The sequence below is a fragment of the Diachasma alloeum genome, unplaced genomic scaffold, assembly GCF_001412515.2.
Source record: "Diachasma alloeum isolate Michigan unplaced genomic scaffold, Dall2.0 Dall_scaffold_00547, whole genome shotgun sequence".
NCBI classification, from domain to species: domain Eukaryota; kingdom Metazoa; phylum Arthropoda; class Insecta; order Hymenoptera; family Braconidae; genus Diachasma; species Diachasma alloeum.
The window spans coordinates 646718-663247 of record NW_021680679.1 but is presented as its reverse complement, the minus strand read 5'-3'; the positions used below and the strand labels follow the sequence as shown (position 1 = coordinate 663247).

At 36.8% G+C, this 16530-nt stretch overlaps 1 protein-coding gene across 1 annotated transcript in view; it reads right to left on the bottom strand.

Annotated features, from left to right (window-relative positions):
• LOC107043068 (beta-arrestin-1) overlaps positions 1-16530 on the bottom strand; it is a 46415-nt gene that overhangs the window by 18785 nt on the left and 11100 nt on the right. The gene's annotated exons all lie outside the window — the stretch shown is intronic.

Here is a 16530-nt window from a genome sequence, read left to right as displayed (position 1 = left end):
TCAATTAATTGTTAAGACTGAATTAGGGACTTGTCGGTGATTTCATTATCAATGATTAATGGCCATTTAGGGACCATTAATCGAGTGGTTGTAATTGTCCATTGAGAATACTCTTCTCTCGGATTGGAAATATAATTTTTCGTAATAACGATAAATACATGAAATTCATCGCAACATAGTCAATGTATTTTTGATAATAAATTAGCAATTTGCTTGCAAATGAAAATTATTGAATGAATAATTATTTAATTGAATGATTTATTGAATTCAACATCGCGGCAATGTTAAAATTTTTTACCTTTTCTCGGATGGAAAATATCATTTTTGATAATAATAATAAAAAAGTGTGTAAAAAGATGGAAATTTTTTTTTAATGAAAATTGAATTGAAAATTTACGTAAATTGAAGATGATTTTCTTTTTATGTTCTCAAATGGGAAATAATGCTTGTGAATTGAAAACAAAGATTTTTAATAAATATTCCTTTTTTCCTCGTAAATGATTTGTTTATCAAAAATAATTTACTGCAATCATTCATCGAGTGAGTTACTGATTACCCCCTCTCAATTGATGAATTCGATTGCATCAGGTTGAACGGAATGAATAAAAAGTGCATTCTCAATATCTATGAATAAACTGGTAAATTCAATTGAGTTTCGTTGAAGAAAAAATTTTCCGAGTTGGAATTAATTTTTTTCTAGTTTCCAAACAGGAAAAAATTGTTCCGCAACGAAAAACAATAATCAATAATCTTCATTAAAAATTCATTTTCCCGCTGGATTTAATTTTATCAAAGATTCACTGCAACCATTTATTGGATGAGTTACTAATTAAAATACTAGTTGCATCGAGTTAGAAAAATGGAGAATACCACAGAACTTCACGAGTTCGAATGAATTTTTTTCAAATCTCCAAAGAGAAAAAGATTATTTCCGAACTAAAACCAATAATTCGCATTGAAAAATCATTTTTCCTCTCGATTTAATTTCTTCATCAAAGATTTCCTCCACTCATTCACTGAATCAGTTACTAATTAAAATACTAATTGCACCGAGTTGAAAACAAAATGAATAAAAAATCTATTCATCCTCGATATAAATCTGTAAATAGACTGTTAGTTTCAGCTGAATTTTCCTCAATAAAAAATATGATGAAAATTACCACAGGATACCTCACGCCGTGCCACAAGCCAATCACTGGAAGATAGAAAAACATTGATCACATTCTACATTCTACATTCAAAACAACGATTTTCATTCAAAATTCCTCTTTCCCTCTGGAATTAATTTCATCAAAGAATCACTGCAGCCATTCACTGAATAAGTTACTAATTACCCCCTGCAAATTAATAAATTCGATTGCATCAATCGTGTTGAAAAAAAATGAAGAATACCATAGAACTTCACGAGTTCAAATGAATTTTTTTCAAGTTTCCAAAGAGAAAAAAATTATTTCCGAACTAAAACCAATAATTCTCATTGAAAAATCATTTTTCCTCTCGATTTAATTTCTTCATCAAAGATTTCCTCCACCCATTCACAGGATAAGTTACTAATTAAAATACTAATTGCACCGAGTTGAAAACAAAATGAATAAAAAATCTATTCATCCTCGATAGAAATCTATAAATAGACTGTTAGTTTCAGCTGAATTTTCCTCAATAAAAAATATGATGAAAATTACCACAGGATACCTCACGCCGTGCCACAAGCCAATCACTGGAAGATAGAAAAACATTGATCACATTCACTGAAAAGGGGTAGGAGGCAATGGAGATATTGAAACCCATGTGAAATGCCACGTGATTACGTTGGCGTTTGGTACATATTGGGTTTCAAGCACTGAGTTTCTGGCTCGTGACGTCATTAGCTGCGGTTAATCAGTGAAGTCTTTGATACGGATCCGAGATATTTGTCACTGCGTTTTGTGCATGATTTATCCATTTTTATTCTCGATTTAATGGTGAAAATTTATTTTTAGAATCTCTCTATTGAGACCAAAACAAAAGGGATTTGTTGCTTTTTCATTGATGAGATAGGATCAAGCGGAGAGGAAATATGAGTGCGCACGCACTAATCCAGAATTAATTCGACAGGAATAACTTTGCGTGAGTGAAGGTTGAGTTTTGCCATGGGTTTATGTGTATTTCTCCGAATTTATACACGGAGAAAAAAGTTGGATAAAAATTACCGAAGAAGTCAACTAATCGTGGAGGGGAATCCGTTGCTAACTATATCGGGGGACGAAGTGCGAGACGAATAGTGAATTTTTCTCCGCTGACTCGCACTGAGGGAAAAATTTGGTCTGCTGGAAAATGTATTCCTCGATAGAGATGTTTTGTTGTGTTGAATTCAATTGAGTTGTAGATAAATAGGTGTTAAATTGCTTTGGTCACAAGATGGGACAATAATTTTTGCTAATAAATTAGCAATTAATGTGTTGAATTGAATTCAATGATTCATTGTATTCATCATTGCCTCAATGCTGACTGCTAACATTGCTCCAACGTTGGTAACTGATATTGCCCCAACGTTGGCAACCAACATTGCCAAAGCGGTAAAACAATTTAAGTTGACTCAACTCTCAGCTGAGTTTTCGAAGAATATCTCGGAATCTAAGAGAGGTAGCGAAATTTTTGTTATAACCTTTTTTGTAGCACCAAAACCGCTCTATAAAAAAGGTTATAATGAAAATTTAGCTATGTGCCTTAGATTCCGAGATATTCATTGAAAACTAACGAATAACTAAACTGTGTTATTGGCAAAAGTGAATAATGTCAAGCGGGGAATATTTACTAAATATGAGGGTAATTTGTGCCGAAACCGTAAAGTTTATCATTCATAACCTTCACTGAAAGTTTAACTGTTCCAGGAGTGATAAATTATCACCAACAACTGACATTAATTAAACTAATTAAACTTATCCGAATCACACTCCCTCAAACAATCAACTCCCACTTTCCGGGGCGAGTGGATTTTCGCCAAAATCTAATTTTTTAGCCGGGTGAACGTTGATTCCAACTATTTAAGCGACGGGCTATTCAGAACTCTCAAAAGTTTGTGGAAAAAGTGAAAACTGAAAAAAAAAAATTTTCACCCGGACCCGAAGGGGTCAGATCTTGGATTTTTTCAGGGGGAAAGTCGGTCAAAGGGTCGCAAGGGTCACGAGGGCCAAAGTGTCAGATCTTGGATTTTTCCAGGGGGAAAGTCGACTTTCGCCAAAATCGAATTTTTTAGCCGGGTGAACGTTGATTCCAACTATTTAAGCGACGGGCTATTCAGAACTCTCAAAAGTTTGTGGAAAAAGTGAAAACTGAAAAAAAAAAATTTTCACCCGGACCCGAAGGGGTCAGATCTTGGATTTTTTCAGGGGGAAAGTCGGTCAAAGGGTCGCAAGGGTCACGAGGGCCAAAGTGTCAGATCTTGGATTTTTCCAGGGGGAAAGTCGACTTTCGCCAAAATCGAATTTTTTAGCCGGGTGAACGTTGATTCCAACTATTTAAGCGACGGGCTATTCAGAACTCTCAAAAGTTTGTGGAAAAAGTGAAAACTGAAAAAAAAAAATTTTCACCCGGACCCGAAGGGGTCAGATCTTGGATTTTTTCAGGGGGAAAGTCGGTCAAAGGGTCGCAAGGGTCACGAGGGCCAAAGTGTCAGATCTTGGATTTTTCCAGGGGGAAAGTCGACTTTCGCCAAAATCGAATTTTTTAGCCGGGTGAACGTTGATTCCAACTATTTAAGCGACGGGCTATTCAGAACTCTCAAAAGTTTGTGGAAAAAGTGAAAACTGAAAAAAAAAAATTTTCACCCGGACCCGAAGGGGTCAGATCTTGGATTTTTTCAGGGGGAAAGTCGGTCAAAGGGTCGCAAGGGTCACGAGGGCCAAAGTGTCAGATCTTGGATTTTTCCAGGGGGAAAGTCGACTTTCGCCAAAATCGAATTTTTTAGCCGGGTGAACGTTGATTCCAACTATTTAAGCGACGGGCTATTCAGAACTCTCAAAAGTTTGTGGAAAAAGTGAAAACTGAAAAAAAAAAATTTTCACCCGGACCCGAAGGGGTCAGATCTTGGATTTTTTCAGGGGGAAAGTCGGTCAAAGGGTCGCAAGGGTCACGAGGGCCAAAGTGTCAGATCTTGGATTTTTCCAGGGGGAAAGTCGACTTTCGCCAAAATCGAATTTTTTAGCCGGGTGAACGTTGATTCCAACTATTTAAGCGACGGGCTATTCAGAACTCTCAAAAGTTTGTGGAAAAAGTGAAAACTGAAAAAAAAAAATTTTCACCCGGACCCGAAGGGGTCAGATCTTGGATTTTTTCAGGGGGAAAGTCGGTCAAAGGGTCGCAAGGGTCACGAGGGCCAAAGTGTCAGATCTTGGATTTTTCCAGGGGGAAAGTCGACTTTCGCCAAAATCGAATTTTTTAGCCGGGTGAACGTTGATTCCAACTATTTAAGCGACGGGCTATTCAGAACTCTCAAAAGTTTGTGGAAAAAGTGAAAACTGAAAAAAAAAAATTTTCACCCGGACCCGAAGGGGTCAGATCTTGGATTTTTTCAGGGGGAAAGTCGGTCAAAGGGTCGCAAGGGTCACGAGGGCCAAAGTGTCAGATCTTGGATTTTTCCAGGGGGAAAGTCGACTTTCGCCAAAATCGAATTTTTTAGCCGGGTGAACGTTGATTCCAACTATTTAAGCGACGGGCTATTCAGAACTCTCAAAAGTTTGTGGAAAAAGTGAAAACTGAAAAAAAAAAATTTTCACCCGGACCCGAAGGGGTCAGATCTTGGATTTTTTCAGGGGGAAAGTCGGTCAAAGGGTCGCAAGGGTCACGAGGGCCAAAGTGTCAGATCTTGGATTTTTCCAGGGGGAAAGTCGACTTTCGCCAAAATCGAATTTTTTAGCCGGGTGAACGTTGATTCCAACTATTTAAGCGACGGGCTATTCAGAACTCTCAAAAGTTTGTGGAAAAAGTGAAAACTGAAAAAAAAAAATTTTCACCCGGACCCGAAGGGGTCAGATCTTGGATTTTTTCAGGGGGAAAGTCGGTCAAAGGGTCGCAAGGGTCACGAGGGCCAAAGTGTCAGATCTTGGATTTTTCCAGGGGGAAAGTCGACTTTCGCCAAAATCGAATTTTTTAGCCGGGTGAACGTTGATTCCAACTATTTAAGCGACGGGCTATTCAGAACTCTCAAAAGTATGTGGAAAAAGTTAAAAATGAAAAAAAAAATTTTTCACCCGGACCCAAAGGGGTCAGATCTTGGATTTTTTCAGGGGGAAAGTCGGTCAAAGGGTCACAAGGGTCACGAGGGCCAAAGTGTCAGATCTTGGATTTTTCCAGGGGGAAAGTCGACTTTCGCCAAAATCGAATTTTTTAGCCGGGTGAACGTTGATTCCAACTATTTAAGCGACGGGCTATTCAGAACTCTCAAAAGTATGTGGAAAAAGTTAAAAATGAAAAAAAAAATTTTTCACCCGGACCCAAAGGGGTCAGATCTTGGATTTTTTCAGGGGGAAAGTCGGTCAAAGGGTCACAAGGGTCACGAGGGCCAAAGTGTCAGATCTTGGATTTTTCCAGGGGGAAAGTCGACTTTCGCCAAAATCGAATTTTTTAGCCGGGTGAACGTTGATTCCAACTATTTAAGCGACGGGCTATTCAGAACTCTCAAAAGTATGTGGAAAAAGTTAAAAATGAAAAAAAAAATTTTTCACCCGGACCCAAAGGGGTCAGATCTTGGATTTTTTCAGGGGGAAAGTCGGTCAAAGGGTCCCAAGGGTCACGAGGGCCAAAGTGTCAGATCTTGGATTTTTCCAGGGGGAAAGTCGACTTTCGCCAAAATCGAATTTTTTAGCCGGGTGAACGTTGATTCCAACTATTTAAGCGACGGGCTATTCAGAACTCTCAAAAGTATGTGGAAAAAGTGAAAACTGAAAAAAAAAAATTTTCACCCGGACCCGAAGGGGTCAGATCTTGGATTTTTTCAGGGGGAAAGTCGGTCAAAGGGTCGCAAGGGTCACGAGGGCCAAAGTGTCAGATCTTGGATTTTTCCAGGGGGAAAGTCGACTTTCGCCAAAATCGAATTTTTTAGCCGGGTGAACGTTGATTCCAACTATTTAAGCGACGGGCTATTCAGAACTCTCAAAAGTATGTGGAAAAAGTGAAAACTGAAAAAAAAAATTATTCACCGGGGGCCACAGGGTCAGATTTTCGGTTTTTACTTGGAACAATGGTCAGATTTGTTAACACTTTCATTTTTTATTTGGATAATGCATGCAAGCGTAGGGACAAGAGTGGCTAGAATAGATTCTGCAACCTTCTCCCCTTGTTGGGTAAAAATGTCAAGCCTCCACATACATGCATCTCCCCTCCACCCTCTCGTGAAATGTCGATTTTCGAGATTAAAAAAAAAAACAATAATTGCATTTTTTATTTCAATAACGCATGAGTAAACAGGGATATGAACGCAGATTTAATATAGGCCCATAGAATTACGGGGACCGGCAAGGATTTGGAAAGTCTGAATACAAGTCCTGCTTACACCTAACAAGTGCTGAAATGGGACATAACCAGAGGTAGAAAGGTCTCGGAAGCACTCGGGAAGAGGCTTCCCAAGACCTATCCAGTTCTGAACGGAAAGACCTAAGTAGAACTTGTCAGGTCCAATTATTCGACTCGGGTAAGCTGTCAGTTCTCCCAGGGAGTCACAAAGGATAAACAAACCTAATTATTCACTCTCCCCATCTCATTCATAATAACTGAAATCCTCGCCAAACACATCTTTATCTTTTGATGGTCTCAGCAGCAGTGGAGAGATGAACTTAACCAACTAATTAAACTCAAGCTATTCAAGGCTATGCAAGCTAAACTTCCCGAGTGGATCAATCTTCCCAGAACTAGACGAAGACTGATGTCGAGAGTGATCTCCAGTTTCTCATCACCTCGCGTTGATTCCCGTGAAGTGTTCATGACTTGAACATGAATATTTCACGATGAAACGAGCAATCTTTGGCTGAAGAAGTCATTTGTTGCGTCGGGAGACAAGAAAATGACTAAAAATACTAAATGCTTTGGCCCATTCAATCATGAATCGGGGACTTTTGCATTGAATGAATACAGAATTTATGCGAAGGAGAACCTCCAGACATTTCTGAGACGTGACCGTCCCTTGCTTTCAATCGCAGACTTCCAAGGGAAGTAATAAGCTCATCTCATTATTAAAGATTTTCCTTGTAGTTCCAAGAATGTCGTCTCATGTAAGTAATTTCAGGGAAATGCACGCATGGTAGAAATTTTCCGGGAATATCCTCCTGCTGTTAGTTAGTTCCAGCCCGTTGCACGGTATTTCTCAACTCACGTGCACATTTCAGACATCCCCCAGATGGAGGAAAGCGATGGCCATTACTTTCCTCTGAATTGAGGGCAACACCTATATGATTTATGGATGAACTACTCCACAATTCCGTAATCACGCCACACGTTCGATTAATCTTTGCTATTCACCACCAGGGATGACTAGAATCACCCGAAAATCCAATTCATGACACAGTCTGAAGTTTCTTTTCATAACTACATCGAAGATTCATAACGGAAATCCCCGTTCCATCAGAAAAAATCCTCCCCTTTTTATGGAACAAAGACAAAAGACCAAGAATGATACAATAGAGATGAATGGGGGAATAATAATCGGGGGGAATGTGGTCTCGCCCCTCGAGGACTCAATTATTTCATCAAAATTGATAGAAATAAGGATTTTCCAAGTAAATGTGCTCTTGAATTTCATGAGAAAAAACTTTTTTTTTTCAAAATTTTCCGTGAGAAATTTTGAGTTCAATTTATTTTTAATCCGAATTTTCATTCGGTTTTCGTCTCTGTTTTTTCGTTTTTGAATTTTTGTGTCAGTTTTCGCCCAATTTTTTAAATTCGAAATTTCTCGTGAAAAAATTTTTGCTCGCATTTTCTGTAGCTTTTTTTTCAATCAAATTTGAGTTGTTTTTTTATTTTCAGATGTAGGGCCTAGAGTCCAGAGGGTCTGCCTGCTGTTCAAAAAATTTGGCATTTTTAACTGATGATCTCTATATTCACAAATCTCCAAAGGAACAGCTTCGCCGAACAATCTTTGCTATTCTCCTGACCAGAATCACCCAAAAATCCAATTCACCACAATTCTGAAGTTTCCCTTCACAACTACATCCAACATTCACAACGGAAATCCCCTTCCCATCAGAATAAATCCTCCCATTTCCACAAAACAAGTTCAAAAGACCAAGAATGATAAAATAAAGATGAATGGAAGAATAACAATCGAAGGAATGTGAGAAAAATTGAGAAAATGGTCATTCCCATTCCCTCGAAGACCCCGTAATCACATATTTATATCGGAATGCTATAATATTCAACGTAACTACCTTGGGATACACCATTACGTGGGAACGATGAAGTAATACGATTTCCCCTAAAATGGAGTTGGCGTTCGTACGATGGGAATAGAGAAAAGCGAGGGAGTTGCTGGGGTATGTACGTGGTTTGTCGGAGAAGAGCTGAATTGTCTTCCTAGTTGAGGATCCCCTGCTCGTAATATTCGCCCACCCTTCTGCATTATTATTCGTTCTAGAAGGGTGGGGGGGGGGCATACACAGACGTAAAATGATTGAACGCTGCTACTGTTCTAGTAGTGAGGTAGACAATTCTCTATCTTGGGGTGATATCGATTGGCAGATGCCGTTTTCAAATTCATTCCATTTAGAGATGCAAATACATCACCTGACCCGTCATATGACGAGGTGTTTATGACGACAGACGCAAATATTGTAATTTCTATTTTCGTTTTTATTTTTATTTCTAGTCAAGGCTTTATATAAGATACCTTAGGGACAGTAGGAGAGTGGAATCCCGGGAATCCGTATACCCCCACTACGCGCGCTTATAGAGAGGAGAAAAATAGGGATCAGCGGTTTGAAATAAGATACCTCGCTCGTTGCGCCCGAATTCTATGGAATATTCATTTTTACTGAATGGATATTGATAACTAATCAATGTATACGAGTTTAATGTTTTGAATTCGTATAGTCTGCGTTCCCTTTTCTCTCTAAACATAACTCCGCGTGATAGAATGGCAGCTGATGTTGGGGGATTGTTGGGGGACTTGAGAATAATCACTTCTGGACAGCTGAAGTACAAATTATTGAAAGTACGTAAATTAATTGAATTTTAATTAGGCTTTATTCTATTAAGATAATTCTGCGTCAATTTCGAGATCATTTAATTTCAAGACATTCCCGGAATATCTTGATATTCCCGTGATTGAAAGACTATCTAGAGGTATCACGAACGAATTTTATTTCACATGTCACCAGGCTTTTGAATAATGCACAACTCCACTCGATTTAATGAGCAATACACATGGGAAATGGGAAAGCCTCGGGGCGATGAAAGTACCTCTGGGGAATAGGAAACCCTGAAAAATAGGGGAACAGATTGATAGCCATATTCGTGCCTACAGGTATTTTCACTCGTTCATATTGTTTGTATAATTCCTCGCAGATGTTTATATTATTAGATATTTTCCGTTGCATATTCTCTTTCCGGTGCACTCCTCGGAAATTTCTATCGCATTATACTGCCCCTGAAATTTAAAAGTATTGAAAAATCGTGGGAGGCTGTAAATTTCACTTCAATTGTTCCACAAAAATTAATAGAAATCAGTAAAGTTCAGAAATTTATCCTTGAATTTTCAATTGATTAAGAATTCAGCATTATTTGGTCCAAAATATTTATGTTTTGATAACAAATTCAAGTGAATTTGAGAGTTTAGAATTTCGTTAAACGTTCAGTTAAATTTGGGCCTTTATTATTTTTCCCCCTAGAACGACCTCACTCAGTCTTTCATCAAATTTCCTATTTTTTCCAACAGTATACTGATTTCGTGATCCAAATATAACATTAGACTGTTAAAAATTATTCACTCTCCGATAATTTCCGGTAAGAGTCTTTGGAATTTGTAACAAGTAACATTTCCAGTGAAATTTCAAGGAATTTTGTCATTGAAAATTCATGATTTCATTGAAAAATCCGTGAAAACTGTAAATTCCGGCTCAATTATTCCGAGAAAATTGATGAAAAATTGGGAAAATTCAGAAAAATCTCTTCTTGAATTCCAGATTCCTCTGAATTTTCAGAGAATTCCTTAAAAATTCCTGGAATTCCAAGAATTTTACAGGAACTCACCGAAAATTCGAGGGAATTTGGCAGTGAATATTCATTTTCACTTGAAAATCCTTGTAAATTGTGGAATTTCCGGCTTCCTGCCGCAAAAAATTGGGACTTTACTTAAATTTTCAGAGAAATTTGGAATTCCATCAACTCCAACAGAATTTATTTTCCCCTGAAATCGATTTCAAGATCATTTCCCGGAAAATTCGGCCAAATTTTTTTAGTAGTGTACGTCGTTTTCTATTTTACTACAAAAGTGAAATATAAACCTCAGTCTGTATTATCAATTTTTTTCAGTAAAAAAATTTTTCTGGTTATTCATATTGAGAATAATCCCGGTTCCCCTCCTCCCACATCCCAATCCCATCCAATCATTTCCTACGACGTCTGTATAAATTCCCTTTTTTAATGTAAAAAAAATTTAATTGTAATTGTAAAAATTTAATGTAATGTTATTTAATGTAGTGAAGAGTCATATATTTTCAGAATACTTTGCTCCGTGTGAATTCCACAACTCGGAATACTTCTTCATCCTTTATTTTGCAGTTTTTCCCAGTAGTTCCAAGTTGTGGGAGGAATGTCGAAGCTTGACGTTACAAGACTCGCGGAAATTGAGAAAACTGCACAAGCGGGTCTTTGTACATATCGTTTATTCCACTTTTATGAGGTGCCTCGTCAAATTCTCTCGCCAGTTCAATCCCAAGGTGCCAACATTTCCTCCTATTTTTTTTCCCATTTCATGTTCTCCCCCGCGAAATTGGAAGAAGGAAAAAGGGTCGACAGGTCGCAAATGGTGAGACCATGCCTCGAAGGAAGAATAAAAAAAAACTTGAAGGGAAAAATTCAAGAAATGCACTAGCTGCGACAGAATTGAATTTCCGTCGGAGGCTATCGGCACAGCTGCACTTGGTTCTGCGGTCGATAATGCGTTGATTACGTGAAAGATGTCATCTCTCTCAGCGCGTTGCTGAAGCTCATGTTTCAGCGATAAAGTTAACTGGGCCGATAACCTCTCATTGATAGAAGAAAAATCGAGTTTGTGAAAAATTGGGTCAATGCGCATTGGGAATTCGTTATTGCCCGCTTTTAAGTGATTTTACGCTGCATTTTCGAATAGTTTATCCACATAATGTGGATTTTGTTTTTATTTATTGTTTAATTGGCTGTTTTTAAGCATTTGCTATTCATTGATAAATATTTTTCAAGTCAAGACGGTAGAAAACTTTACATTTCTTCAATCGAATTGCTTAGAAAGAAGAAATTATTCGGCAGAAATGGGTTTTTCATAGATGAATTGTAAATTTTTATCAAGTGACAGTTGACGAAATTTCAAGTAATTTCGTCAGAAAATTCACAATTCGATGAAAAAAACAATAGAAACTGTAAATTTCAGTTCAATTTTCCACAAAAAATTAATAGAAATCAGGAAAATTCTGTGAAATTATATTACTGTAAATTGAAAAATTAATTTATATCATCTCGAATGAAATGAGATGAAAAGAAAAACTTGTAATAGAACGTGACACCATAAAATGGAAATTACATCCGAAATGATAATACCTAGTGAAATTCAATGAATCTCAAATGAGCGAAAATACAATTATTCATCGAAATTATATCCTGCCAGAGCGAGTAATTTGCATAATTGTATTATTTTTCATTGTTCATCATCGAACCAGCACTCAAATCGCCATTTGATGGATATTCATTGCGGGCATTTATATGCAAATGGATCGCTCTCATTCCGTGCAAAAAAAAAAAAAATTTAAACAAGACCAAACTTTCGGAAAATGGAGTGCATCATTCGGGAAAAATCAGGATTGACTATTCACGATTATCGAACGCTTTTCATCGCCAGAATAAGACAGTCCTCAGCTGTTCGGCTCGAACCAATCCATTGTTCCATCATCTCTCTGATTCAACAATCAAAATAACGAAGTGCATGATTTCGTATCTAGAACAATTTAATCACGAAGGTAACGAGTGAAATTTTATTGTTAATGCAAAGAACAAAAATATTTATTATCAAAAGGAGCTGAATTTCCTGTCAATTTGGAATTGAAAAATGTATTCACTTGAATTTTGCCAATTTTTCGTAATTTTTATTGAATATTTGACTTCAAATTGAAGGTTCACATGAAGTTTTTTACTATTTAATGATAAAATCACTGCAATACGTTATATTTTGTTAGAATTATCACCCGAAATATTGTATTTTATTTTCCTGCTACGCCCCCTCCTCGCTCCGCTCGTCAACCCCCATATGACCCGCATGAACCTTATTCTGACCCTTGTGACCCTTAATCCTACCTTCGTGACCCTTATTTTGACCCTTCACTTCTGAACCTTAATTTTGGAGTCTCAGTTTTGAGCACCAAATTTTCATCACCAAAAGTCGATTTGGATTTTGACAATATAGAAAGATACTGAGACCCTTATTTGACCCTTGTGATCCTAAGTTTCTGCCCACCATGATCCTTATTTGGACCCTCAATCTTACCTTTGCGATCCTTAATCTAACCCTTGCGACCCTCATTATAACCCGTGTGGCCCTTAGTTTGTGACCCTTAGTTTTTGATCCTCAAGTCCCTTATTTAGACCCTTATTCTGACCCTTGCGGCCCTTAATTTGACCCACATAACCCTTAATCTGACCCGCAAAACCTCGTGACCCTTATTCTGACCTTCAAGACCCTTATTCTGACCCTCAAGACCCCCAAGTTCGGAGTCTTAATTTCGAGTACCAAATTTTTATCACCAGAAGTCGATTTAGATTTTCATAATATAAAGAGAAATTCACTAAATTTTTCCCCAGTCAAAAAATCCCAGTCCAATACACAATCCTCAGAATTTAGACATAAACTCCAATGGGCATGTCTCTCCATCAATTGAACTGGATTTGGTTTCAAGTCGTGCGAGAATGAGATAACGTTTTTCGATCGGGAAGGGCTTCGCCAAATACTTGTGGAGATTTTCTCGCAAATGGGGATCACTTCGCGTACCTTGCGCATGTATCCAGTCTAGACTCAATAGAATATTGGAATAAATTCTTTATTCTGCTTCGAATTTCACAACTCACTTACATTTTCAATTAAACATGAAAATTAAGCGCCAAAAGAAGCTGATAAAATACGAAAGTAGCCGCGTACCGATAGAAATGCTTATCAATTCTACTCATAAGAATCAACTGACATCCGTAGAAAAACGTTTTTCAAGAAAACCCCATCAATGCAGACAATCTTCACGACTCGTTCCTATCTACCATCCATTATTCTCCTCAGTCTTCCACCGGAATTCCGCCACTTCATTTCTGACTCCACTGACTGTGAAGAATTTGAGATAAATTTTTGCCTCATGAGATCGAAGAAATTGACTGGCGTGATGAATTGGCTCGTCGTGGCATAGTCGAGACTGTTGGACGAGGAGAACTAGACACGAGAAGCGAGATATTAATAGAATGTATGACGAAGAGAGAGACCCCCTAGAGCAACGATTCTCGTGATTCCGTGTAACTTTCGTGTTGAGAATTTATTTTTCGCGAAACAAAAAAATTTATGCAATTATTTTCATTCAAATTACTGCACTATTGAATTTTTTTAGTCGTAAAAATTCAGGCAATTACTTAAAAATATGTTTGAATAGAACAACACATTTGTTATGCAAAATAATCAGGGAAATGAAAACAATTTTAGTTCAGTATGACGGAGAGAAAAACGCCCAAAGCAATAATTCTGATAATTCTGTGGAACTTTCATGTGGAGAATTCATTCTTCGCAATAAAAAAATGAAGCAATTATTTTCATTCAAATCGCTGTAGCATTCAATTTTTTTAGTCGTAAAAAATCGGAAAATTAATTAAAAATATGTTCGAATAAAATAACATGGTAATAATTGAATTCGTCGTGTTTTCGAAAAATAAAATGTTGCGGATGGAAAACATGAGGGAAATTGGTTTTCCCGGAAACATTCAATTAAAAATAATTTAAATGAAGTAGAAACATAATAATAACGTTATCTGTTTTCTTGTAAAATAAATCTCCTTCAACGCACATCCATTTAAATAAAACAACATTTTTTTTTTCCAATTTAAAATAGATGATGGAAGCGAGGGCATGTTTTTTTTACGATGTAGAAAAACCAGAGAGATAAAACAATTTTAATTTAGTCTGACGGAGAGAAAAAACCCCAAAGCAACAATTCTGATCATTCTGTGGTACTTTCGCGTTGAGAATTTATTTTTCACGAAAAAAATTGATCTAATTATTTTCATTCACATCACATCATTATAACATTCAATTTTTTTAGGTTTAATAATTCATAAAATTATCTTAAGTTATGTTAAAGTAAAATAACATAATAATTAAATTCATCATATTTTCGTGAAATAAATTGTACCGGAAGAAAAATATGAGAGAATTTGTTTTTCACAGAACCATTCAATTAAAATAAATTTAAATAAAGTAGAAACATAATAATAATGTCATTCGTTTTTTTTTTGTAAAGTACATCCGCTTTCAACGGACATACAGTTGAATAAACTAACATATTTTTGTTGATGTTAATTTAAAATAAATGATAAGAGTGAGGGAATGTTTTTTTTCATAATGCAAAATATCCCGGGTAAAAACAATTTGTATTCATTTATTTATGTGTCACCAATGAAAAACATGCTCTCGCGAATGAAACTCAATTCCCCGGAGTGGAAATAAATTCGGTGGCTGGAATTAAATGTGATATTTCGATTTCGGTGAGAGACGAAGAAATTTCAATATAAATTTATCGATATTGATTTTCCGTAGAGTTTTAAGGCTGGGAATAATGCAAAAATTTAATCTCAGTGAATGGTGAGTTTTACAGTTTTTTTAAAAAACGAATTTGCGACAAGTAATTAATTTTTTTACTCAAAGATTTGTATCTTCTCTTTTATTTAAAATACTTTGTCAGTCATCGTAAATTCGCGTAGATAAATCGAAATATTTCCAGTTTAACTGAATTATTCTGATCTCTTCTCTTTTATTTTTATAAGAAATAAATTCAAAGCCAATGTAGAGATAGTAGAAATAAGTGTAAGATTTTTTATCAACATTTCTCCCGCACGAGTTTGAAGAAAAATACAGTGCAGTATTTTCTCCTCTGTTCCCCCATAAAGATTCACGGGGTGAATTCCTCTTGAAACTCCTGCTAAGCATCAACGAAATATATATTTGTCCCTTGCGCTTTGTGCCTTTTACGATGTTGAAATTGAACAAAAAAGAATATCGAAGGGTCTTGTACATAATGCCGGTATATAAACGTACATATGTTGGGGGAGGGGGAGTTGTACTGAAGGTACCGTCACCGTTGAGTTGAGCTATGTACGACAGTTTCTGCGCGACTGAAAATTACCAACGAGTGTTTTTCTCCCTCTCCGTATCGATATAGTTACTGTACGTACAGACGCGGTATAAAAGTTTCGTGTGACCGTGTAAAACCACAGGGTACGAAAAAAGCCATAAAAATTACTTTATTTGTGGTAAAAATAATGTTTCTATTCTCAAGCGATAAATTTCTCACAATTTCAATTTTTTTCATTCGTGTTAAACTCATAAAATTCCACATTTTCAGAATTTTTACAGAAGACATTATTATGATCTGTGAATAGCTTTTTTGGGTAAAATTCATGAATTTTGGTACCGAAAAATGTGTCACTTTTTTCATCTCTAAACAACTGTGGAATTATAGGGCATGTGAGAACAATGAAACTGTCGAATGAATTTTCTGGAGTTGTAATCCCATAAAGTGGAATTCAACGTTTGTAGAACGAGTGGAAAGCAAAGGGATAAACGTGAAGGGACAAATAAATAAAGGGAGGAGTGTTCAATCGAAAATAGAGAATGAATAGTGGACGGAATGTTGCGAATTTTATGTCACGTGTGAACAGGCATTTTGTTGCCAAAGAATGTGCCACTCTCACTCGAAATATATCGATGACCATTGAGAAGTCCTCGAGACACGAAGCGCGAAAAATTGAGGGATTTTTATGACGAATAAAATGGGTTTTTACTCGTGTCTCTACGACTTACGATTCTCGAGATGTTATCGTTTGTTTAAGCAAGTGGCTTAAGCCCTTTAGTTTCTGAGAGAGCGCGTGCGCCGTGGGGCGCTCCTATCCACAAACGTCCACATCCTGAGAACTACGATTCGTAGAGATGCGAGTTGAAAATCATTCCATTTATTATGAAATTCCCTACATTTGTCACACTGGATATCTCGATAACTTCTCAATAGTTTTCGAGATATTTCAATTGACATTGGGGCATTGTTGTGACAGCGACAGCACCTTTACTCGAGA